We start from the raw sequence: 25,216 nt of genomic DNA, 5'->3' as shown, positions 1-25,216 counted from the left end.
CCGAGCCTGGAATGGTACCATTCTCCTGGATTTAAGGTGCAACTTCAGTTGCTACAACAAGCCTGGTCGGTGTTGAGGAACTGAGCACTCCAGTAGACCCTGCAGATCTGGATCATCCTCCAGCGACCTTCAATGAGCACATGGTCTGTCTCCTTTGCCACACCATCAACATTGGAATACCAAGAACAGCGATGAGCCTGTGGATGCTGAAACCATGAACCAGCCAGCCTAAGTCCATGACTTTGTGCAAAGTCAAGGAACTTGGTGTTTGGAATAGATAAATACCGCTTGTTGTATTCGAAGTTGGTGTTTTTCTAGTTCACCGTTCCAGACCCCTGGGGACCAACACATGTCTCATATCCATCCTGATCATTGCCTGTCGATGCAGTGAAATCTTGCCTGTTGAACTGATCAACCACAGACTCGAACATGGCATAAAATGCGCCCTTCACAGTGAAATCGCTCTCCTCAGTCGTAGCATGTATCGAGACCAGGAAATGACACCCATGGAGTGACGAATCCTTAGTCTCATCCACTAGTTGTCTGGCGTTACCAAAATTGTCATTGGAGTCAGCTTAATGGACACAGCTACAGCAACTACTTGGGCTTGGTAACCATCAGAGTGACCAGACCAATTGTGGGTGTAACCATCCGCCATGATCTTGCCACTATTCAGTATCCAAACCTCAGAGAGTGCTGCAATACCGATGTTCAAACGCTTGAGCTCAGATGAAAACAGAGACAAGTGATCATCCTCTCTTAGGGATAGGACATTCCAGCTACCCACCCGAAGGAATGCCTTCATGTTGACCCAAGGAGATCACTGTCTGGTGGACGACTCCTCAGCACCGCCAGACAACACCTCAATCTGACCCAGGAAGTTTACCCCCTGGTTTTCCTCTTATCAAGGAAGGGGGTCCCGAAGGCTTTGCCCCAATCCTGTCATCCGGTGAGCTGACGTGTGAAGGGCAGCAGCACAGGAGGTTCTCCCACGGAGTGGGTTTTCAGTTTCCTTTGTGCACATCCGATTCATATAAATAACCAATTGCTTTGAAACCAGCCACGAGGGCAAAGAAAAACGAAATTGCTTGAAGGGAGCTGATGAGCTCGGATGCTGAGGGATAAAAGTTAAATCCTGCTGTACTTACTTCCTAGTACGTCTTGACGTCATACGTTCCACTGTTCCAGGTGGAGCAGCGTCCATTGGAGGTTTTTAAAAATCGTGTAGTCCATGTACGCTTTTTAAAGATTCCAAACACCTTTCTTCGATTTGTTCATTGTTGCCACATCTCGGTATATCTCCTGATTATTATTTTTTTCACCAATTTTTATTTATTTATTTATTTGTTTCAGTATACCAGCGTGTGTAATAATATATATATATATATATATATATATATATATATATATATATATATATATATATATATATATATATATATATATATCTTCTTTTATTCAAAATTCCACCCTACGAGCAGGGTGCAGCTGTTTATCTCGCATGACTACAATCGTTGTGCCAATGTTCGGGTTTTATTTGGGACTTTCACAGGAAATAATTTAAGAAAATAAAGAAATTTATTTAATGCCATGATGATTTGCACACCCTGAGATGTGCAGATTTATAGCCTGCAGTTAATGGGGTAATTAATTCGGGTCATTCTACTGAGGCAACTGTGTTAATAGGGTAATTGCTATTCGTGATGTGGTGGTGGTGGTGGTGTTGGGGGAGGGGCTGGGATTGTTTTGGATGCTGAATGAATGGAATGGGGGGGGGTTGAAGTGGGGATTAGTAGGTGGCCAGACGACGAGAGTGGTTTTAGATGGAGAAAGGAACAGGTGGATTCAGGTGAGGGAAGTTTCCCATGGGACTTAAGAGTTTGAATGGCAAAAAGGGCAGGATCGTGAGGATTGAGGAGTTTATGAGTTCCTTTTTTTTGGAGGGTGAAGGGTGAGGGACTGGTGATGGATGGGTAAGTGGAGTTAAAGAAAGGTTGAAAGATGGATTGATAGGGCCAGAGGGATTTAAAGATAGATTGTTCAACGAAACGACAAAAGTTGGAAATTCGAGATTCTTGAGTGGGGACATTACTCAAGGAATGGAACAGTGAAATTCAATGCCATTTCCCTGTCCCATCCCTCTAAACAATAGGCCGGAACTGGAAATCTATTTTACATGCAGATTGAAGACTTGTCTTATTTTGGATTATGGATCCTGGCATATGCATGTGCCTGGTGTTGGCTTAATGGTTCGGGTGGTGGGCTTTGGATCCGAGGGTCCTGAGTTCAAATCCTGCTCAGCTGTTGAATTAATACCAGGCTGATTGTTCCTTATTAAGAGCCCAGATGTTGATGTCCTGAGTTTAGATTTGATTATCTTGGGGCAGTCGGCCTCGCTCTGGGTGATCGTGTTGTTGACCAACCTGACCCCAGTCAATGTATGTGCCCTCAGAGTGTCTTGGAAAAGATGGAGCTCCTGTGCCAGTTGGAACTTCTCCTTTCCACCTATGACTCAGTGATTGTTGTGGGTGATTTTAATATAGATGTGGTGAAATTGGTCCAGGATAGCTCGACGTGTGCCCTTAAAAAGATTATGGATCTTAGGTTGAGGGATGTAGGTGTGCAACCAGGAAATAAATTCACCTGGACCGATGCAGTTGGTTCCTGGTAGGGTAGAATTGATTATTTCCTTTTGCCATCAAATTTTGATGCCATGTGAATAAAGTACTCTTTAGCCAATTATATTTGCTTTGTGATCAAATCATTTGCAGGAAAGTAAATGTAATTGTACAAAAGAAAGAAATCAGTCAAGCCAGGGAAGATATGCTGGGAATGGCTCAACATCCATCCGAGGTGATGGTCAAATTAGCAGGTCACACATTCCAATCGTGTTTGGCACAGAAATGCTGGAACAACAAGCCTATCCAGACAACTAATGCCCTCTTTCCCAGTCCAATTGCAAATGCCCAAGTAATTTGACGAAGGAATTTCCTGTGTGCGCACCTGTTCCACTACAAATGCGTGTGCAGAGCACTCAGCCTCTCTGACATTCCCCAACTAACGTAGGTTGGTAGAGCGTGTTTGCAGGGACACCATTTTCCAGGCTCAAAAGCCAGGTGTATTTGACGTGCTGAATGCCACAACAAAACGATGAGCGATTTGTGGGTCGAATCGGTGCCATCAAATGGGGTCGTGGGGACCATGATCGCGTGGAAATGCATGCCTTTGCAGTCATTGCAAGGGAAAGCTAGCATCGAAGGTGTGATGTGCGAGCTCAGACACGAAGGCGCTGTTTGTATCTGCAATTAGCGCCGAACACCATCCCAGACATTGCCATCGACCGCAAGACAGCACCAGCTTTGATTTCCATTTGAATGCTTTGGGGTGGTGTGTGTTGGGGGTGGAGACATCAAAGTGTCTGCAGGTGACTTTCTGCTCATTGCGTCGGCTGTCGTATCTGAGCAAAGCTTGTTAAAGCACTTCGAATCAACAGGTAGGGTATGATGAAAGAGTGTGAGCTTGTGCTATTTCACCCAAAGGCCAAATATTTGCAAAGCCTTTAGCTATTTCATGGTGCAACCTTTTAGCCGACTTACCTGCATGGTGTCTCCATTTCATTGCAAGGATCCGCACAGCGCATTTTGATTTTTCCTTTGCAATGAAACCTCTCCCGCTCTTCCGCCGATAAGAAAATTAGATCTCAAACTATGCCGTGTTATAGTTATTGTGCCATAGGTTGTCACTATAAATAACTCTGCTGAGCTTGGTGTGCCATTTAACATCCTTTCAAGCGGTGCTCTGTTGCGATGCCACCTGTTATCAAATGTCTGGTGACATCAATCAATATAAGTGGCTGTAATAATCACCTGCAATCGAGGGAGATACTTTTTCTTAGCGACCGCCTTATTATTTTTAGTGTTCAGGTGGGTGTTCACAAAGAGTCATGTAATGACTTTTATTTTCATTCTTTCCAGTTCATGATGCAGGAAAGGCATGAAGCATTCCTGCTTCTCACTGGTTTATTTTGGAACTGATTTCGAAAGAACCAGATCCGACTGAAACTTCAGCCTCGTGCTGCATCATGTAGCACGTTGTCCATCCTTCGAAGGTGGGAGGGGCGCTTATCCAGTTGACCCAATGACGTGGGGTCAGTAACTGAGTCACTTCCCCAGATTCTGTGGAGCCACCAATATGCTATGCCTCAATTGAGCCTTTCCTGATTATAAATGCTGCAGATTCCTCATTGCACTTTAAGAATGCTGTGTCTCCAATGCCAAATCAGATCAAATGCTTAGTTATTTCAAGTAACCAGATATATTCCCAACAGATGGAATTTTTCCCCCAGATTTGGTGCATTTTCATGCGAACAGCATCGCTGTACGATACACATATACACGCAAGGAAACCCATTACGCCTGCACCACATCGACACCACATCAATTTAATACACCAGCTTATCAAGTTAAATTCACATGGGGAGGGGTGTGACTGAGGTCTGGAGGAGTGTTGATGTGAAGTGGGGCTGGAATATATATCATCAGTGTTTATATTTATATGTATATATTGTTACGAATTTCGCCTGCCCGGCGTGCGATCGGCCACGTAACTTAAATCGCGACGCGTCGCCCACTGGAACGGACAATTCAGTCGTGACTCTCTTGGAACTACCGCCAAGGAGCTAGCCACGGGTGGGGGTTTAACCTCACCACAACCCAGTCCGCATTTTACCCACGTGAAATAGGGTGAATCGCCGAATGTCGATATACCTAAATACCCGCGCGGGTAGCGTACCGAGGAGTTGTACCACGCCGCAGGTCAACTCTGGACATGAACCCCTTAAGCGGCTCGTTCCATGCTGCAGGGATAACTGAGCGAAGTTATCGCCGACCTCGACGGTTCAGATTATTTACTGGTGTCTAAACCCACTACCAATCCCTTACATGATGCAAGATGGCACTTTCAATGGGGAAAGAGACGACAAACGGGATACATTTCACACAAGCACATTTATTACAAAGCACATATTTCACACACAACACAAGCAAGGAATCATGCAATATACAAGCAACAAATAGAATGCAAAAGCAATACGACCAACTATAATTATTATTTACAAGCACTTACACAGTTTCTACTTGGCAGGATACGGTGCCACAGCATGCATACGAAAACAAAGAAAGACCTCCCTCACAGGCAAGGGGTTAGACGGGGTCCGTAGACATTTATGGTCATGGGCCATGGATGACCGAAAAGGCCCACGAGACCGAAGGGTCTTACCCGCACCCTCGTGGTGCAACGGTGGGCAGGTCGCGACGTCTCGTCCCCACGGGAACTAGCGTAGCCACGCCTGATCTCGGGCCTTGCAACGGTGGGCAGGTCATGACGCCTTCTCCCCACGGCCACTAGGACAGCCGCGCCTGATCTCGGGCCTTGCAACAGTGGGCAGGTCGTGATGCCTTCTCCCCACGACCACTAGGACAAGACTTCCACCCGACTTCCCCAAGTCTGTCTACGACGAAGACTTGGACCACGACAGACTTGGACCACGACCAAGACTTCCACACGACTGCCCCAAGTCTGCTATCCGCTCTCTTTTCCAGGCACTCCTCTTGCCCTTTTATTTCTCCTGCGCCTGCCCCGCCCTTCTCGGCGCGTGGGTGGGGGGAGGAACATTCTAGAGAAATTGTGGCGGGAGTTGGTTTCCAACCGTCAAACTTGTTTACCGGAGGAAAAATTGGGGTGGGGCTGGTTTCCAACCGTCAAACTTGTTTTCCGGAGGAGAAATTGGGGTGGGCTGGTTTCCAACCATCAAACTTGTTTACCGGAGGAGAAATTGGGGTGGGGCTGGTTTCGTTGCTCCTTTAGTGGCGTTGTGGTGTGGATGGCGTGGTTGTTGAGATGGCGTGGTTGTTCCAAAATGACGACAAGTAAAGAAAAATGGCTAACTCAAAGCGTCGCAGCCCGGATGAATCACACATATTCCCTCCAAACAACGGGTGTGGACTAACTACACATGAACTTATCGATATATCTAACTTAAGGACCTTTCTGGTGTATTGTAAATTTCCACAGCCCTAACGATATATATATATATATATATATATATATATATATATATATATATATATATATATATATATATATATATATATATATATATATATATCTATATACTGTATGATATTCTTAAACTTTTAAAAAGAAAATTATACACTTATTTTTATTTATTTATTGCAAGTTTTCAGGGTGAACACAGTTGGTGAGCATTGAACAAACAAAGACAACACAGTCACCTTTTCACGAGACTGTCTTATCGAGATCTCATTCATGACGTTGGAATACAATCACACATTACAATCACCTCAGCTACCAACAATTCTTGCCAATGTCAATGCAATCGGGGCCGGCCTTAGATGAAATGACTCCCCAGGCTCGGGTCATCTTCGGTGCGCCCTCTCCATTTTTCAACTTTTGAATACTTTTCACAGGCAGTGGTGAGGGGTTAGTGAGTGCAGGCATTGTTGAGGGGGTAGCAAGGGCATTCGGTGTTGAGAGCATGGTGAGGGGTAGCGAGGGAATGCAGTGGTGAGTGGTAGTGAGGGCAAGTAGTGGTTGAGGTGGGAGCAAGGTTCGAGATGTTTAAGATAATGAAGGTTAGGAAGAAAAGAAGTGCAGAAGAGTTCTTCAGCAGAATAGACAGTGATAGGACCAGAGGCCATATCCTGAAGGTAAGGAAGAGGAGAGTTAAGATGGTAGAAAGGTAAGGGTTTTTCACTCGGAGAGTAACTAATGCATCATAGAAAGGTCTGCCTAAAAAGGTAGTGGAAACGTCTAGCCGAAGAAAGCTGCATGAAGCAACCATGAAAAGCGACGCAAGGTAGGGCCTTTGCTGTTTCAAATTCTACCTGAATTCCTCTCCAGCTGCCAACATTAACAAGAAGCACATGCATGAGAAACCCAATGCTACACACCCCATCGGCTGCCAGACTGGTTTAATCACTCATTGGTGAATCATCAGCAACAGCGTAGACAGAAACGTGCACCACATGCAATGTCAATAGCAGTCAATCTGTACGAATAAATGTCAATCAGTTGGTCTGTGTGTGTCTCCTCCATAACTTCAAAACCATGAAACGTAGCAGCATGAAACTTTGCAGGGATACGAACGACACTCCAAGGGAGTACATGAGTGAAAATTGTATGTTTGGGTTAATTAAAACACCCCTTTTGAAGATGATTAATGGCCTTATTTAATTATGTACTTTATCATGCACATCCTCTGATACCTCGCTCTCCCTGATGGGGGTCTTAATTTGCCATTTATTTTTATTGTTATTTTTGGCCTGCTCAATAATACCTTGACTGGGTTATCAGCCGCAATGGTTTGTTAATATAATGATAGTTTTTTTTTTAACATTCCTCACTCATATCATCAAATGCCTCATCATCATACCTACAAATACCCATACCTACATACCTACATCATACCTATAAACTACCAAGTTAGAATCGTCAAGCTTTTTGAAACTTTTCGTGAATTGTCATCCAAATTTTCGTCACCGCCTGTATTACTGATCTCGAAAGTTTTTCAGCGGTGGTCCGAGAACTATTGTTGCAGTCCCAACAAGAACAAACAGTCCAGGAAAGTCCGGAGTTATGGCCCTGACATCGTCTAGATACACACTTTGACTGCTTGCAGGTGCAGCAAACAATATTGAATATCTCCAAAGTCGATATGGGAATGGGATCTTTGGTCATCCAGACAATGGTGAGAATCAAGGTCATCACTATGAGGAGGAGTTTGAATAATTGGAGACAGGGAATGACGATGGACACCTGATTGATAATTGCATCAAAGAAAGTGTTGATGGAAAGTGTCTTTCGTTGGGGGGGGGGGGGGTAGAACCACTTTGCTGGGTGATAATGCTAAGCAAAGTAATCTATGTCTTTTTCTTCATTGAGGTTGTCAGTAAACTGTTGCCCATACAATGAACAAACAAACTTTTCTAATGAGGCCTCATAAGTGCTGCTGAAGTTGAATAAAGAGCCCACGTCAGAAAAGCCACTTGGTATTCCTTTTTTTTCACATTAGTGTGAAAGGTCAATGTTTTCCCTTGCCTTTGAACGTGCTTGTGGAATCACATCCCTTGAAGACATGATGATGAATTAGATTGTTCGAAACAATTGCCCAGACCATCTCAAATTATTCCTCGATCAATAACCTTTGCCCGATATTTATGTCCAGTTGAAAAGAACAGCTTAGAGGGAAGGTGTTTTGATACACCAATGGCGATGACGGCAACATCAGTGTCAGGGCCGTGAATGATGATGTTTGCATCGGTGGAACTTGCATACTTTGAGTGAAGCAACAACCTCGTTTTTGCTTCTTCATTCTCACTGATGAGAGAGGGAACAATCAGTGCAAGCCTGATGGGTCGGTCGTTTCATACTCTGATCTCAACTCGTGACATTTGTTTTCATGTGTGACATTGAAATTCTTCCCAATCTCTACCCAGAATAATTGTAAAAGCACCTTTTTGTTTTTGCCCGGTTCCCGGTGGTTCGTAATTCATAAGAGAGAATTTTTACATTTTATGAACATGAATGCACATGATTAGAGTTTCATTACAAATGCTTACAAATAAGCCAACAGCAACAGCAGGTGCTGTTTCCAAATTTTATTTAAGACGAGCAAATATAACCCATCACTTCGCTTGGGGGGGGGGGGTGAGTGGGGAGCAAGGAAGTGGTGAGGAAAAGGGAGCGAGGGAAGGGGTGGGGGGGAGAGCGATGCCTCACCACATGTCGCCGTACTACACTCCGGAAGGGGAGAGGGAGTTTTTAGGATGGGGGAGAGATGGGGTAGTGGGGAAGGGAAGGAGGTGTTCTGGATGTGGGTTTCATAGGGAGGCTTGAGAGAAAGCTGAGGGGGGTGGAATGGTCCCCTTATGCCGGCATTAGAATAAACAAAATTAAGTACATTCAAACAGCATGTTCAAACGGGTCATACTAAACACCGCCCAGAGTGGTCCATGGGGGATGGTGGGGCTTTGGGAGGAGGTAAGCGTTAAGGACGGGCATTTTCCTTCAATCATCGTAAAAGCTGCACCATTGTTCTTGCCTTTATTTTATTTACACACGTACAATAAGCTCTTAAATTTCTTCAGTGGAATTGCGGAATTGCGGAATTGATCCGAGCAGCAGTTCTGACTGTTAATAAAAATATAAACTTTCATTTGTCTAGTTGGCACATTCTTTGACACCCCTTCCTCTCCGTGACCTCCAGAGAGTTGTATAGTGGAGGAGGAGGTTTTGGGGGGGGGATAATGTGAGGGGAGGGGAGGGGAGGGGAGGGGAAGGCAGCGAGAGGGGAGGGGAAGGCAGCATGAGGGGGGAGAGGAGGGAAAGCAGCATGAGGGGGGGAGGAGAGAAGAGGGGAAGCAGCGTGAGGTGGGGGAGGAGGAGGGGAGGGGAAGGCAGCGTGAGGGTAGGTAAGGGCAGGGTATGGCAGAGGGTAGGGGAGCGTATGACAGTGTGAGGGGAGGGGAGTGTATGGCAGCGTGACAGGAGGGGAGGGGAGTGGATTGGAAGGCAGCAAAACACCTCTTCACCCCCCTCCCCCATACATGTTCCTTCAACCTCCTTATGGTCCGTGCTAACCGTGCACATGCACCGGCGTTATACTCATCTATTCACTCACACACATACATGGATGTCCCCTCACACACACTGCACAGTGGAACGTGCCACGTGGCTTCGATGCTGCAGCCAGCACGTGTGCTCCCCACATGCAGAAGCACATGGTTCGTGAGACAGCCACAATAACTTCCTCCACACCGCCATGCATCCGGGTGCAGATTTGAGTTTGAGTTCAGATCGCGAAACCCACACACTGCACACACACAACTAAGCATGCTGGCACACACACACACACACACACACACACACACACACACACACACACACACACACACACACACACACACACACACACACACACACACACACACACACCACAGAGTCAATTTATTTATTTAAAAAAAATCTACAATGACAAGGCTCATACGAAAGCTAACACTCAGAACGTATAACAAGAGGGATGGGAGAGGGAAGCACACAACAGTGGGGAATAGACACATGAGGTCTGTGGAAGGGTGAGGGATGGGGCGGGGTACATGGGGGTAAACAAGATGGACACTACAGGGACTTTCAGGAAGGAAAGCAGTGAATTTGAAGGAGGTGGGTTTGGGGTGGATTAACGGGGGTAGAAAAGATCATGCTTTTGGATGGGGTGGGGGGGGGAAAGAGATGGTGGTGAACAGCTATTTTGAAGACCTGGATGGAAGAGTGAGATTGAAGAGTGTGTGCGAATTTGTTCCATCCATATGTGCTGTTTGCGTACCTCTGTTTTCAGCAACTGCCGACTATTAATACTGTTATGGCTGTGGAAATTCGCAGAACACCATATAGGTCCTTAGTTCAGTTATTCCGGTAAGTCTGTGTTCAGATAGATTTCCCCACCGTTGTCTAATGGGATTTATTCGTGTGATCAAGGCTGTGATCTTTGAGGTAGCCTTTATTCTTTTGCTATCGTTATTTTGGACCAACCACTTCACAACAACCACCTCCACCACCAACATCGCTCTGACCAAACGCATTTCAACTAGAACCACCACCTTCTCCACAACACCAACCACAACCACCTTCTCCATACCGCCAACCGCATTTCAACCACAACCACAACCTCCTCCACAACCGCCCTCACACAACCACCTTCTCCACAACGCCAACCACAGCCACCATCTCCTAAACCGCATCTCCCCCAATACCCAACAACGAAACAACATCGCTTCACCTTCAACTCCGCGGGCGCCACCATCTTTGTGCCAGCAATGGCGAGATCGCTGCAAACAGACGTGGGGGTTTCCTTTTTCCTAGCGACGGTGATTTCTACCACGTCCGCTCTCCCTTCAGCGTCGATGATTCCTGCCACGTCCGCTCGCTCCAAGCTTCGCCTCGGAGTTCGGATCAGGAGAGCGAGAGGGGCGGAGCCAGTGGGTGTCAGACGTGAAAGTGCGGAGATCAGATCTCGCCTCAGGAACCCAATAAAAAGACGTGCAGAGCGCCAGTTCAGGCAGTCGAGAGTCGGTTGTGGTTTGGAGCGGTGTGAGGAGTGGAGTTAAAGTCAAGTGGAGGGCAGTGGAAGTCCGGGTTCACCGAGGAGACGGAGCGGGGAGTACAGTAGGCCGGCCGTGCCATGCATAACAGCGCGTTCGTGTGGGACGTGGAGAGGTTGCCAGCCAGCAGCGAACGGTCCGAGATGATTGGGCTTCGGTAGAGTACGAGCAGCACGAGGGATGGACGGGTTCTTAAAGAGAGCATCAACTCTGAAAGAGCATAAGGCCCGTTCGTTCCTCTGAGGCATTGCCGGCTCGGCCCGAATCACCAGGCCGTCAGACGAGGCCTGGGCCCGACCGCGGTCACGACAGCTGCCGTAGGGACGGGACGTCGCGGGTCGCCCCAGCAAGGTGAAGGAAACCAGCATGGCCTCGCGGAGCCTCTGCAGTCTACACGGCTCCGTGCAATAAAGACCCAAAAAGTCCAGTCTACCCCTCGTCTTTCCTGGGGTTTTTCCTTGCTTTTGAATGAATGTTGTGGCGCCATGTCCGCAAGTAGAACTGTATAAGTGACTGTACATAATAGATGGTAGTAGTTCTTTTGCATTACTTTTGTTGGTTGTATACTTGTGTGCGTGTTCGGCCTTGCATAATTACATACCTGCATGACTGCATCATTGTTTACATGTGCTTTGTCAATAAATGTGCTTGTTCAAATGTTAACCCTTCGTTGCGTCCTCTTCCCTTAATTGAGCTGCCATCTTGCACTCGGAATATAGTTGGTTTTTAAATAGCCGGTAAAGTGATCGGGTCCAATGGGACTGCACGATAATACCCTGCTCGGTTATCCCAAAAGGAAGCGAGCTGCTTAAGCGGCTCGTTTCCAAGTGGCCCTGTTGAGGTACAATCTCTCGGTTATCTACCTGCGCGAATAATTAGGTAAATCGAAGATTTGGAAATCAGACCCTGTAGCGCGGGTAGAGTGCGGACAAGGTTGTGGTGTGGTTAAAAACACACCCGTGGCTGGTATTCGGCATTGATCCAGAAAGCCGCGACTGGATTGTCCGTTCGGTGGGCGAGGCGGCCACTATTGGTTAAACGCGGTCGTTCGCACGCCAGCGGGCGGAAATCTGTAACAATACATTGCAGCGACTGCCAGCGTATTTATATTAATATTGAGTCATGAAAGCTGATCGCACAAAATGGTGGAAAGCAAAAATACCCTCTTCGCTTGACACTTGCAGCACCAAAAAAAAGTACCCCTTCGCTTGCAGAAACTACCAACTGTTAGTTGTTAGAGGAAATCAGATCGAGAGTTAATATACTGTATTGCAGCAACTATAATAGAATATTTATATTCATATTTTGTCATGAAAGCAGAGTGTGCAAAATGGTAAAGAGCAAACTGCTTACATAATTGCCGAAAAAAGAATGACCCCCCTGTGGACTGTAGCACCACAGATTGCAAAAGCAGGTAAGATAGCACAGCGTTGTGCTCAATGAAGTTACACTTTCTCCACGTTCCTTAATCTTTTCTTCACTCAATATAATTGTCCGAACAGCAGAATAAGTTCAGTTGAATGCTTTGCTTCAATAAATACACTTTGTTATAAAAAAAAATCACTACTTTGTTGAAATGTCCAGATTTCACTCCAGATTTTGACACTTATGTAGTCCATGAGATCTAATTCTCAAATTGGACATAATATTTTGATTATATACTTTAATTAGATTATATACTTTAATTAGTCTGTGAGGGTAGATCGTGCTTCCAAATCAAGGCATGTTTGAATTGGCTGAACAAAATGGCGAATTAAGACCCCAGCAAGCTGACAGAGGGCTGACCAAGTATAATGCCTTACGAAGGATAATTAAATAAGGCTGTTGATTACCTTCAAAGGGGGACTTAAATTATTCAAACACCTGATTTTAACTCACACACTTCCTTGGAGTTCCCTTAGTATGCATGCAAAGTTTATGGAGGACACACACACACACATTTATTAGTATAGATACGAGACATAACTTTTGATGTGATGATGAGTTAGAATCCAGTAAATTCCTCTGAAGAGGATGCAGATGAGGGTGCTGATGAGTTGTGCGCCGAATGCAAAGCAGGTGAGGGCGTTGAAGGTGTTGAGGTGAATGGGCCAGGGCAAAAATATAATTGCTGATCGAGAGCTGTTTCGCTGAGTGATGCATGTCCCTGTGCAGCTCCTTGTGTGGCAGCAAAACCTCATCCAACCGCTTCTTGAACCAGAAGTACCGTTCCATCACTGCGTCAGCATCTTGAAACCTGATAGCGATTGTCCCCATATCCTGCAGCATCTCAGCCAGGAACTTGATGGTCAGGTTGGGCCTTGCTACCTCTTCCTCATTTTCACTGCCGTCCTCTTACTCATCCTCCCCCTCAGAAACCTTGACAATGGCCACCAACTCCTCCTCAGTCCCGCATTTGTGTTCCGCAAAAACCGCGAATACATGAAACACAGGCCACAAATGTAGAAGCAGGTTATACTTTATGAACGACGAATATGTGGCGTCTGCGAATGTCGAGGTTTCTCGGTATTTAATAGTTTTGTCAACAATAAAAAACATCTTCCTGGCCTCATCTCTGCCTGCATTCACTATGGCCTCATCCCTGCTTGCACTCACTCTGGCCTCATCACTGCCTGTAGTCACTCCTGAGTCAACACTGCCTGCACTTGCTCCAGTGTCACGCCTGCCTGCACTTGCTCCACCCTCAACAGGGCCTGCACTAATTTCTGCCTCACCTCTGCCCGGACTCACTCCAGCATCACCACTGCTTGCACTCACTACAGCCACAACCTGCTGCACTTACTCCATCAACCCTATCAGTGCTCGCTGCATCCTCACTTCTACCTGCACTCACTCCACCCACACCCCTGCCAGCACTCATTGCACCCTCAGACTGACACTGATCTTAACAAAGAATAGTATTCCATATATATATATATATATATATATATATATATATATATATATATATATATATATATATATATATATATATATATATATTATAAATGGTGTACGAAAGCATAATTCATAAAGTTTTTACTCAATACAGTTCAATTTTGTAGGCTTCAAGATAACCTCCATCTCTCATAATACATCTTTCAATCTGATTTCCCAATATGTTGGAAACATTCTGCAGTTGCTGCTTCGTAATTTCATGAATTGCATTTGTGATCGTAAGCACAACGTTCATCCATAGAATGTGGTTTTGATGAGGAGCAAAGGTTTTACATAGTCCCATACAAAGTATTCCAATGGGAGCAGGTCAGACGAATGAAGTTTCCTGCTTGCAATTTTTCCACATCTACCAATCCATTTGTCTGGAAAGACATCAATCAAGAACCATTACACATTCAAAGCATAATTACAGGGAGCCTAGTCTTGCTGGTACAAGGTGGTGTGTGAAAGATTTCATCGTTATAGTTCAACAACCAAATGCGGTAATTGTGATGGTTGACTTTACCACTGATGTAGAAGTTGCCTCATCAGAAAATGTCAATTCGTCAAAGGAGAATTGTGGATTTGACAACAACAATAACAACAACTTTAACATATAAATATAACTTGCTGAATTATGCTTTCATTTGCCACTTACAGTTTACAATCCAGAAAAGATAAAAATGATACTGTGGCCTCAGCCCATATGAGAGAACAGTAAATCATTGACATAGGGTCATAGACTACTGCCTTATAGACTAAGAGTTATTCTTATTGTTCAAGGAACAGTTTGAAATGACGAGGGATGCCTCGTCTGTGGCTGACTTTTGGAAGCCAGCTCTGCTATGTGGTCAGCCTAGGAGAGGCCTTGGCTGATGGTGGGGCCGAGAAGATCAAAAACTGAACGTCTTCCAGTGGCTGACGATGGAAATAGATTGGTGGGTTCATTTGAAGATCGTCCTGGAGCAAAAGGGTGAAACTAAGATCTGCCAGGATTGAAAGGCATGCTTCATTTGTCAGACCAGCAACTAATAAATTTCAGATCAACAATTATGCCAGTGGAATGGGGTATGGCACGAGACATTGTGGAGTCATCTGCAAAAAGGAAGACGGTGTTGTAGAGCATACGAGAGGTCTTTTAGTTAGATACAGAAAAGCTTTGGCCCAAGATTCTGCCTTGAGGTATTCCAGCCTTCACTGGGTAAGGAGGAGTGAGCGTTCCATTGATATAATATAGTGTTGACCGAGCAAATGGAGGAAATCAGAAAACCAGGCATGAGGGCAGTCTTTTCTGCTGCAGGCAGCAAGCTTTGCAAGCAGAGCAGGATGTTAGACTGTGTCGAATGCTGAGATAATATGGCAGGAATTTTGCACAATGGCAGTTTCTTGCAGAAATTTGGAATTCATTTTTGAAGCAATAACCCACCGATTATTCATACATTGGGATCTTTAACATCCATCAACTAATGCTGGCAGACACTTTTTTGGTTTTACATCCACCTGTGGGAAGGCATACCATCTTCCATTACACAAATGTAGTGCAATTACATGGATTTCTGCATTCTGGGTTCGAATCTTGAACCAACTATAAATTGTCAGATTGGTGTTTCACAAGGCAAGAGGTGACATCAAAACTGTACTTTTTGTTGGATATGGGACAGTAAGCTGGGGGACCCATGTGCTGGCAATGAGTATCACATTTTTAAATATTTTTTCCCACGATCCAGAACCCTACCCCCCCCCCCCTTTCCTCCAAAAAAAACAGATACACATAGGAATATATTGTTGCGGTTCTACGAAACCACATGCCTCTAAGGCGATGGCACCCAACATACAGTGATCCCAGGCAGTTATTTTGTTAGTCTTTGTGAAGTTAGACCTTCCCCTCATGTTTTGTGGGTTATTGGGACAAAGAGCATTACATGAGTCTTATAGTGAGGTCTATTAACTACATCTCTATCTTCTATTCGATTTCTATTCAACCCTTTCCTTTTAGCCATGGTACAAATCAAGCAAACACACCACGATATGAACAGCAAACACACCACGCAGCCTTCTGTGACTGAGAATCAACAGAAGAACAAACACTATGCAGCACGTGCATGGCGCACCATTTCACTCAAATCTGCATGCCAATTTCCAATGGCATCTCACTTTGCTCACTCCTCGCTCACCAAAAACTCACTACTTCAAATACCAACACCTCCTGCACATGGGAACAATATTCCCACACCCCCTTGTACCTCTGCGTCGCAACAATTCGGCACTAAACAGAGGCGTGCTGCACGGTTTGGGCTGTACTCGAACCGCGTGATGCAGAGACGAGCAACGGACGTTAATAGCACCAACCGCATCTCGCCGATAATGTCCCGGGTGAGCATGTGGGAATGATACGACCTTCGTCCAGTTGCCAGAACATGGCAAGACAGGCGGCGAGGAGGGGTCGCAAAAAGGGCGATCCAGGAGTTTGGTAGAGGGCCTGGGTGTGCATTTAGGTTCATGAGGGGGGTGGGTATGCAATGCTATTCGGCATTCAAACTGCACTTGGAGCACGTTTGGGGCCATGTTTCCAGCTTATACACTATGTTGAGTCAAATCCCTGTGTGTCGTAAGAGGCGACCATGGTTGCTTCAGGAAGGGCATCCGGCATAAAACCTGTGCCAAATCATTATGTGGATCATAACGGATGATCCGCTGTGGCGACCCCTAACGGGAGCAGCCGAAAGAAGAAGAAGAAGAAGAAGAAGACACTATGTTGAGTCAGGGCCGTGTCACACTGGATGTGCGAATGAGACCGCTTCTTGCCCCAGGAGCCTGGCAGGGTGTGGCTAGGGCCTTTGTGGCCCAGTGGAGAAGCGGGATTTGGGTTACAGCATGTCGCTTCGGGTCATCAACCCACCCTTCACCCGGGGCTCAAAGAAGTCGAGTCGAGCACTTAAAGTCGAGATATACGATATCCATTGCCTTTCCCTCATCCACCCAATCAGACACTGCCTCAAAGAACTCCAAAAGATTTGTTAAACAGGACCTGCCTTTGTTAAACCCATGCTGACTACCTTTAATTCGTTTGTATTTGTTTAAATGGTTCCTCATCTGGTTCTTAATTAATGTCTCCAGCACCTTCCCCACAACTGGTCAAACTAACAGGTCTATAGTTCCCCAATTCTTCTCTGGATCCGTTCTTATATAATGGTGTCACATTTGCTTCTCTCAAATCCTCCGGTACCTGTCCTGCCTCCAGGGAACCATTCAAAATATCCGTTAACATCTCGCTTACCTGTTCAGCCACCTCCATCAATATTCTCGGTTGCATATTATCTGGACCCGGATCCTTATCTTCTCTTGGATGACTTAGCTGTTCCTTTACTTCCTCCACTCCAACCTGGATCGTATGTAAAAGCCCTTCCTCACCACCTAAAGAGATACTCTCAGCTATTTGCAATTCTCCTGACTGTTCTTGCATAAAAGATGAAGAAAAATACCTGTTTAATAATCCTGCCAACTCACTTTCATCACTAACCACTCTCCCGGTGCTATTCGTCAACGGACCCACACTGGTCCTAACCTGTTCTTTTCCCCTAATATACTTGAAGAAAGCCTTGCTATTATGTTGAATATTCTTAGCCATGTCCTTCTCATACTCGCTTTTGGCTTGGCGAGTTATTTTTTTTTAACTTGGCTCTGTTTACTCCCATAGTGATATAAATCCAACTTCAGTCCTGTTATTTTAAACCTAATAAATGCCTTTTGCATCTCCTTAATAGCGTTCCTTATCTCACTGCTCCACCACCCTGGCCTCTTTCTACTTCTAGTTTTACAGCTCATTGGAGTACACTTGCTCTGCATTCTACATATTTTGTCCTTAAATGTTTCCCATTTCATTGATGCTGATTGTCCTGTCGTGAGAGACTCCCAATCTACGTCAACCAATTCTCTCCTCATACCCTCAAAGTTTGCCTTCCTGAAATCTAACAGCCTTCCCCTACAATCCTGAACTCAAACCCTCAACAGAATCTTTGCACACACAATGTTACAGTCACTTCCTCCAAAATGCTCCCCTCCCTCCACCTCCTCCACCATATTGGGATCGTTACTTATAAGGAGGTCTAACACTGCACTCCCCCTCATGGGCTTATCTACAAACTAGGTTAAAAAGTAATCCTGGAATTAAACGAGGAAATTCTCATCTGCTCTGCGCTTTCTCTGTTCCTCTTCCTAATCTATCTCTGGCAAGTTAAAATCCCCCATAATCAATGCTCATCCCTGACCAGATGCCCTTTGGAATTCTTCACGTACTCCTCATTCCTCCTCTTCCTTCACACCCGGAGCCCTATAAAAGCATCCTACCAGTATCTTACTGTTTTTACAATCTCTAATCTCTACCCATACAGAATGCTCAACATTTATTCCTTCTTTAATGTCACCCCTTTCTCTTGATGCAATGCTGTCCTTCACCAAAATTGCTACTCCTCCTCCTATTCTCTCCTTCCTATCACACCGATACACCTTGGAGACTTCTAATCCTCTCCTCCAGTTACTGTCCTCCTGAAACCATGTCACACTAATTGTAATGATATCATACTCCTCACTATCTACTTTGGCTTCAAGCTCTTCCATCTTATTATTTAAACTTCTGGCATTGGTATAGAATATATTTAACTTTTCCCTTCATGAAATTCTATTTTCTTGCCTGGTCGTACTCATCACAATTATATCATCCGTTCCTTCCTTAATAGCTTCCCCTCCCACTGCTGACCTAAAAGAGTCTGAATTATTTCCTCAATTCCCACTGAAAACCTTGCTGCCCCATTTTCTATTTAACATTCGGTCATCATTCCGGAAACATTCCCTTTGTCCCCAAAATGATTCCCACTGCTTCTTAAATGTAAAACCTTCCTCCCGACACCATTCTTTCAGCCGTTGGTTTACGTATATTGCTCTGCTCATAATTTCTACATTGTTTTCTAATATTGGGAGAATCCCAGAAACATGACCTCGCAACCATTTGCTTTCAGCCGCTTTCCCAATATCCTGTATCTATTTTTCAAAACCTCTGAGTAAACTTTCCCTCCATCATTCACACCTTGGTGTACCACAATGAATTTCTTCCTGTCATAACCCAAAACAATATCGATTACCCTTCCTTCAATGTTCCGAACCCCTGCTCCTTCAAAACTGCACAGAATTCTGTCTATGATCCTTCTTGCAGAATGAAGAATCCACATATTTAATTGTCTCATCACCCACAAAAACTGTCTCCCAGACCTCATGTCACCCAATTTCTATTTTGCCACCTCTGCCACTGCCTGCACCCGCTGCACCTCTACCACTGCCTGCACCCACTGCACCGCCACCACTGCCTGCACCTGCTGAATCTCCACCACTGCCTGCACCCGATGCAACTCCTCCACTGCCTGCACTCACTTCACCTCCGCCACTGCCTGCACCCACTGCACCTCCACCACTGCCTGCACCTGCTGCACCTCCTCCACTGCTTGCACCCGCTTCACCTCCACCACTGCCTGCACCCATTGCACCGCTGCCACTGCCCGCACCGGCTGCACCCGCACCACTGCCCACACCCGCTGCACCTCCACCATTGCCTGCACTGGCTGCACATCCACCGCTGCTCGCCCCCGTTGCGCAGTCACCACTTCCAATATCCTCAGCAACCTCACTCCACAACCGTAACCAACTATAATACTATCTACAAATTTCTCACATTCTACTACTTGCTCGAAATTATGGATGCGTTCCTTTAACCAAGTAATAACAATCCTCAAGTGGACGATTTCCTCGTACTTCCGACAGCAATAAGAACCCTCTGCTTCCCCGATTACTGACGTGGCCCACATTGCACAACTATCACATTTTGTGAACTCCTCCTTTCTCCTTCAGTCTCTATTTATAACCTTTTTTTTGTCCCCATACTCCCAAGGCCCCTGCTTACTTTACGCCAAACTTATCACAGGTCTCCCTCTGCTTCTTTCAATAAACTAACTCAACTACCTGCTAAAACTGTTGTGAACCTTACAAAAATAAGTACAGTTCCACAGCCCCGACACAAATATCGATAACAAAATATGCAAAACGCTTTAGACGGACTGGAAGGAGAGGTCGTCACCCAGCCGTCCACGTGCACCGATCCCAGAACCGGATGTCCAGAAGTGATGTCACCAATAAATTTTTTTTTATTTCTTCAGCTCATGCTTCTTCACAGTAGGCATTTTATAATACTATGTACGAAAATTTGCTGAATTGCTTCACAAATAAGGAACTTCTCATAAGTGAATTCTGACAGATATAATTTCTCCATTGAAAGAAATCAGGCAATTACTTTGGTCGGTGATTAGAAAATTTACTCTGTCGATGGTTTTAGCTGATACAGGTAGATAAACAAGATTTTTTTGGTTCCATGTTGAATATACTGTATATCCAATGGGGGTTGAGTACGCACTGAAGGAGAATATTGCATGTTCTTTTACTGTCGGTGTAAGCCCAATCAACCAACTCATAGTGAATCAATACAGAATTTATGCCTGAAGATATCTGGATAGTATCATCGCTGTAAAAAAGTCTGTTCGTTTTGATCTTTTTGGAGGAGAAACCCAATAATTCTCGAAATGAATTATATATCAATGGTGAGATCAACTTTGTAATTGTTTTTTAACTGAATGTTTGATTTTGAAGTATGCTTTTGGACGCCTATCGTTATATTTCTTGGCTCGTCCCCTTGTTTTTTCATAACGTACGCAATTTCAGAAGATATTATACCCGTGTCTCAGATTATAACTGAACTTATTTTTCTCTGTAATATTGAACAGGGTATTTTAAGTTTCCATTGATGATTGTTAAGCTTCGTATTCTTTTGTCAAGTCAAGTTGTCATGCATATGGCAATGAAGCCTAGTGATCACTAGTTGAGAAGTTAAAGCTTTAGATTGTGCTTCTCATTCTACATAGGATAACATATCTTTTTGTTGGCCTTTATTAATTATTTCCATATTCATCAACTGGTTTAAAATGCCTGAAGCCTCATTAAAGCAATTGTTGTTTCCAGCCTTCTCACTATGTAATAGTAATAGCAGTCTATTAACTAGCTGTGCTGGGTCATTTGGAAGAAAGCTCACACCAGAACCTGAACCAAGCTTACTTAAAGCAGCAATAACATGTTTTTCCTTCTCATTATTCTTTGTTCTCCCAGCAACATAAACCTCATAGTCAAGTAAGTCCAATAAATCAATGTATCCTCCGTCATCCTCATTTTTCAAATTCAATGGTTCATCAAAATAAGTTGAATCGTGATACCCATCTTTTGTTTGAAGAAACATTAATCTTGGAGTTAACTTCACATTTGATCGAGCAGAGCTTAGGAATGCCAATTTATCATTGAATATATCAATACCTTCTGTTTGACAAGATAGAATATTGCTGGTTCTTCTGTTGGAATGAGACCTGCTATGGTTTTTTAATTCTCTGAATATTCATTGTTTTAAAGAGTTCTCACAAGATAATTGGGAGGTTGATTTGCCTCCTCCAGTTGTTAGAATAATCCCTCATCATCATATTCTTTTTTTTTCCAGCGATATTCCTTTTATGGGCTGAGTGGAACCGTTTAAATTATTATTTTTTGTTTTTTTATTTTTATTTTTTTCAACACGACGGCCCTGTTAGTTCGAGCTGTGATAAGCATAGAATGGCATTTTGTGATCTCTTTGGCGTGATATATTTTTGAATTGAATTTTGCTAATATTCCACTTTATAGAACTCTATTGAAAGGTAAAACTTTGTTGTTGTCATTTGACTCATTTTGGTTGTTGTTTTGGTGTACTTTGTGGAACTTTGCAACCGAACTTGGAATAGGCCACAACAGTTTTGTACGATAAACGCTCAAAATTCCTTTTTTCACTGTCCTCACTCATATCGTTGAATGCCTAATCTTCCAACCTATGAATACCCACAAGCACTCATAAGGGACGTTACCTGAAACTTGGAATAGGCTGCAATGGTTTCTTTGCGGTACCTTGGGCACAACGGTCCACTCACAAGCGCTCATACGGGATGTTACCTGAGACTATTGTGTATATTTGCGTGTGCATATGCGTGTGTGTGTGGTCATAAAGCAGAGAATATCGTTATCTTTGCTAACTCCCACTCCCCCCTCTCCTCACCTTCCTCTCCCCCCCCCCTTCCTCGCTCTCCCACCCCTCTTTGCTCCTCCTCCCTCCTCTCCCCCTCCTCACTCCCACCTCCCCATTCCCACACCTCTTCTTGCTCCCCCTTCTCTCCCCCCACTCTTCCCCCCTCTGTCCCACCCACACTCTCTATCCCACTCCTTTCTCTCTGTCCCACCTCTCTCTCTCTCTCTCTCTCTCTCTCTCTCTCTCTCTCTCTCTCTCTCTCTCTCTCTCTCTCTCTCTCTCTCTCTCTCTCTCTCTGATTGCTGACTGAAGCTGACTGATTGGTCTCTGGTATATCATACATATAAAATATATTTGAAGTTTTTTTTTTGCTGTTGTCGCATCTATTTACATTCCTGAGAATGTCCACATTTGAAGAAAATTCTGGTTTGGCTTGTGACATTCTCACATGAACTCTTCGATCATGATGTTAGGAAACCAGGTTCAAACACCTAATCTGGTTACTAAACTCCTTGTAACATATTAATGATGACAAATGCCTTTTTCTGCATGTAATTTATGTACACACTCCTCCATGAGTCTAAGATCACTAAAATAAATTACAATGTGATTAATCACTGATTTGTGAATTTCCATTTCCAGTGGGAATTCTCCATTCAGCAGCTTCTCAACCTTTTGGGGTTTAAGCAGGATGTGTTGAAAAGTAACCAAAGGAATAACTGGCTTGTGGCAAATGAGCATCCTTGGCGACATTGATTTTTGATTCTTCAATGTCGGTTCTTCCTATCATTGTGAAGCAGAATTCACAAAACAAAGGATTGTGCACCCACTAACGAGGAATGTGAGCTTGGTTTATACCGTCGTAAAAAAGGTGAGTTTACACTACTGATGCTTGTTGTCCTGACAACAACTCAAATTAGTACGAGAGGAACATTTGAGTCAGTAAATGGCAAAAACACTTGGCCGATAAGCCACGGTGCAATGCAACATTCTGAGTATTAATGGCGAACTGCATATAAGGCTTAAACACTGGTTGAAAAAGGATGATAACTGTCATGGAAGGAACACAATTGAGGCGCAAATGTGAGTTTCGATCCACGGGACGAAATGCTAGTAAACTGTCCAACCACGTTTGGGATGCTCGTATTGGCTGTTCAGACGCATTCAATCAAAGCACATGCAATTTGTGGTGGATCTCACATGGAATTACTCTTTATTATCTGGTTATTTGTTTGTATGCAAGTACTCAATGACTGGATGATAGTATGAGCATGTATTAGCATCTCCTATTGGAATATCCTCCAAATGTCTAAACTGGACTCGATCAGGAACGTTTGAGGAGCCGCAAACTGCCAAAAGACAGACAGGTTTAGTTGCACTTTTATCTGAATTTTTTGTTGTTCTATTTGTCGATAGCTCGCTCATTCGTTGGTGGCAGAAAAATTTGATTGCAAGAACTATCTTCATTGTGCTGTCTTGCCTGGGATCAGCATTAATTAAAACTGTCCTCCCAGTTCAATACCAGCGGCAGGTGGTGCATACCAAAAATGTGGTTTGTGGTAGGAGACGTACAGCCAGCTGTTCCATATCCATATAGGTTGTGTACTTCAAAGATCCTCAGGTACTTTTGAAAAGAGTTGCTTGTTGTGCATTGATCCATGAGCCAAAATGTATTGTTTGTGATTTGCTGTGTAATTAATTAGCACTGCCTGCAGTAAGTGTGAGTGGGATGTGAATATGGTGTTGGTTGTTGGCATGAAGATACAAATGGTTCCTCCTTTCCTTGAATTCCTTTGTATTTTCTCAAAACCATTTTGCCAATGTCATCTCGTCGTCAAATATAAGAGTATGTGATTGTCTCCTCTTGTAAAGATAAATCCTTACTAACATATCAGGAACTAAACATCATAAAATACTATTTGCTTATAATTGTATGTGACTAAAAAAAAAAGAGATGTTTTAGTTGTTTTTTTCTTCACCAAGGACCAGTTTCAATATGTACCTGGAGAAATGCAAATGACCATCGCACACTGCTGCTTTTGGGTGTTTGTCTGGCATTTCCATGTGAAGGTCTTGCCATCATCCTCTCTCTCTCTTTCTTCCTCTACCTTTCCCTTTCCTTCCCTGTTTTTTGTTTGGCAATTTGTTTTAATCATCTGTTGTGGTGATGTCATCTTACAATATATTCATTCTATCCTTAAAATGAAGTTGCTTGTTGCACTTTTTCAATATGTTCTTCAACAACTCAACTAAAGTTTGACAATAAGTTAAATTTAAACTCTCAGTTGATGGATCGGCAGAAAATATACAACGATGAAGCAAAGTATGCGGCAGCTCTCAGAAAACAATGAATTTCATCAATCACGGCATCACTTCGAATATAGGCCAAATTCGCAGGATGATGTATGTGTTTATCTGGTGTTTTTACCAGTGCATGATTCTCTCTCCCTCTCCCTCTCCCTCACTCTCTCTCACACACACACTTTTTTCACCATGTGTTCCTTGTAAAGTACAAGTTATTGAAGTGTAATGGCTACTCTTAAAGTATTATATTATCATTTAAAGAATATTGGAAATGATACTCATTCTACAATACCCAATCTTCATTGCAAACACAATACAACAACCTATCTTAATTGCAAACACAACACAAAAACTTCTCTCAATTGCAAACCTCTTGACCTCCAGTTTGGGGGTCGGTGCATATGGTTCAGAGCATGATAGTAGCATGATAGGTTCAAAGCCCCTCCAGCGGTGGGAGTTAAGAACCCCTCCAGTTTGGGGGTCAGTGCATGTGGTTCAGAGCATGATAGGGGTGGGAGACCCTCCAGCGGTGGAGTTCAGAAGGGGTGGGAGTTCAGAGCCCCTCCAGTTTGGAGGTCAGTGCATGTGGATGACTGATCGGCACTCTTTCCTACCAGTTCTCCTCACCATTTACCTTGTGTTTTACTGTTTAGTTTTTATGCCTCTGCTGACAGTCGCT

At 44.2% G+C, this 25,216-nt stretch overlaps 1 protein-coding gene across 5 annotated transcripts in view; it reads left to right on the top strand.

The window, feature by feature from the left end:
- LOC147035132 (ADP-ribosylation factor GTPase-activating protein 1-like) overlaps nucleotides 1–25,216 on the top strand; it is a 259,117-nt gene that overhangs the window by 7,733 nt on the left and 226,168 nt on the right. Inside the window, exon 2 of one of the 5 annotated variants that reach the window (XM_085894000.1) lies at nucleotides 3,975–4,108. The exons of 3 other annotated variants lie outside the window; for them this stretch is intronic. The gene's annotated coding sequence lies outside the window, so the exon portion shown is untranslated. Of the gene's footprint in view, nucleotides 1–3,974; nucleotides 4,109–22,875; nucleotides 23,105–25,216 lie in introns of all 5 variants that reach the window. One more of the 5 variants, XM_085893994.1, reaches the window with a different exon arrangement.

Source organism: Eptatretus burgeri, chromosome 1 (genome assembly GCF_056783735.1).
Source record: "Eptatretus burgeri isolate ZD-2024b chromosome 1, Ebu_testis_v1, whole genome shotgun sequence".
Lineage (NCBI taxonomy): Eukaryota > Metazoa > Chordata > Myxini > Myxiniformes > Myxinidae > Eptatretus > Eptatretus burgeri.
The sequence above is the reverse complement of the archived record's forward strand: the minus strand, read 5'-3'. Positions and strand labels throughout refer to the sequence as shown.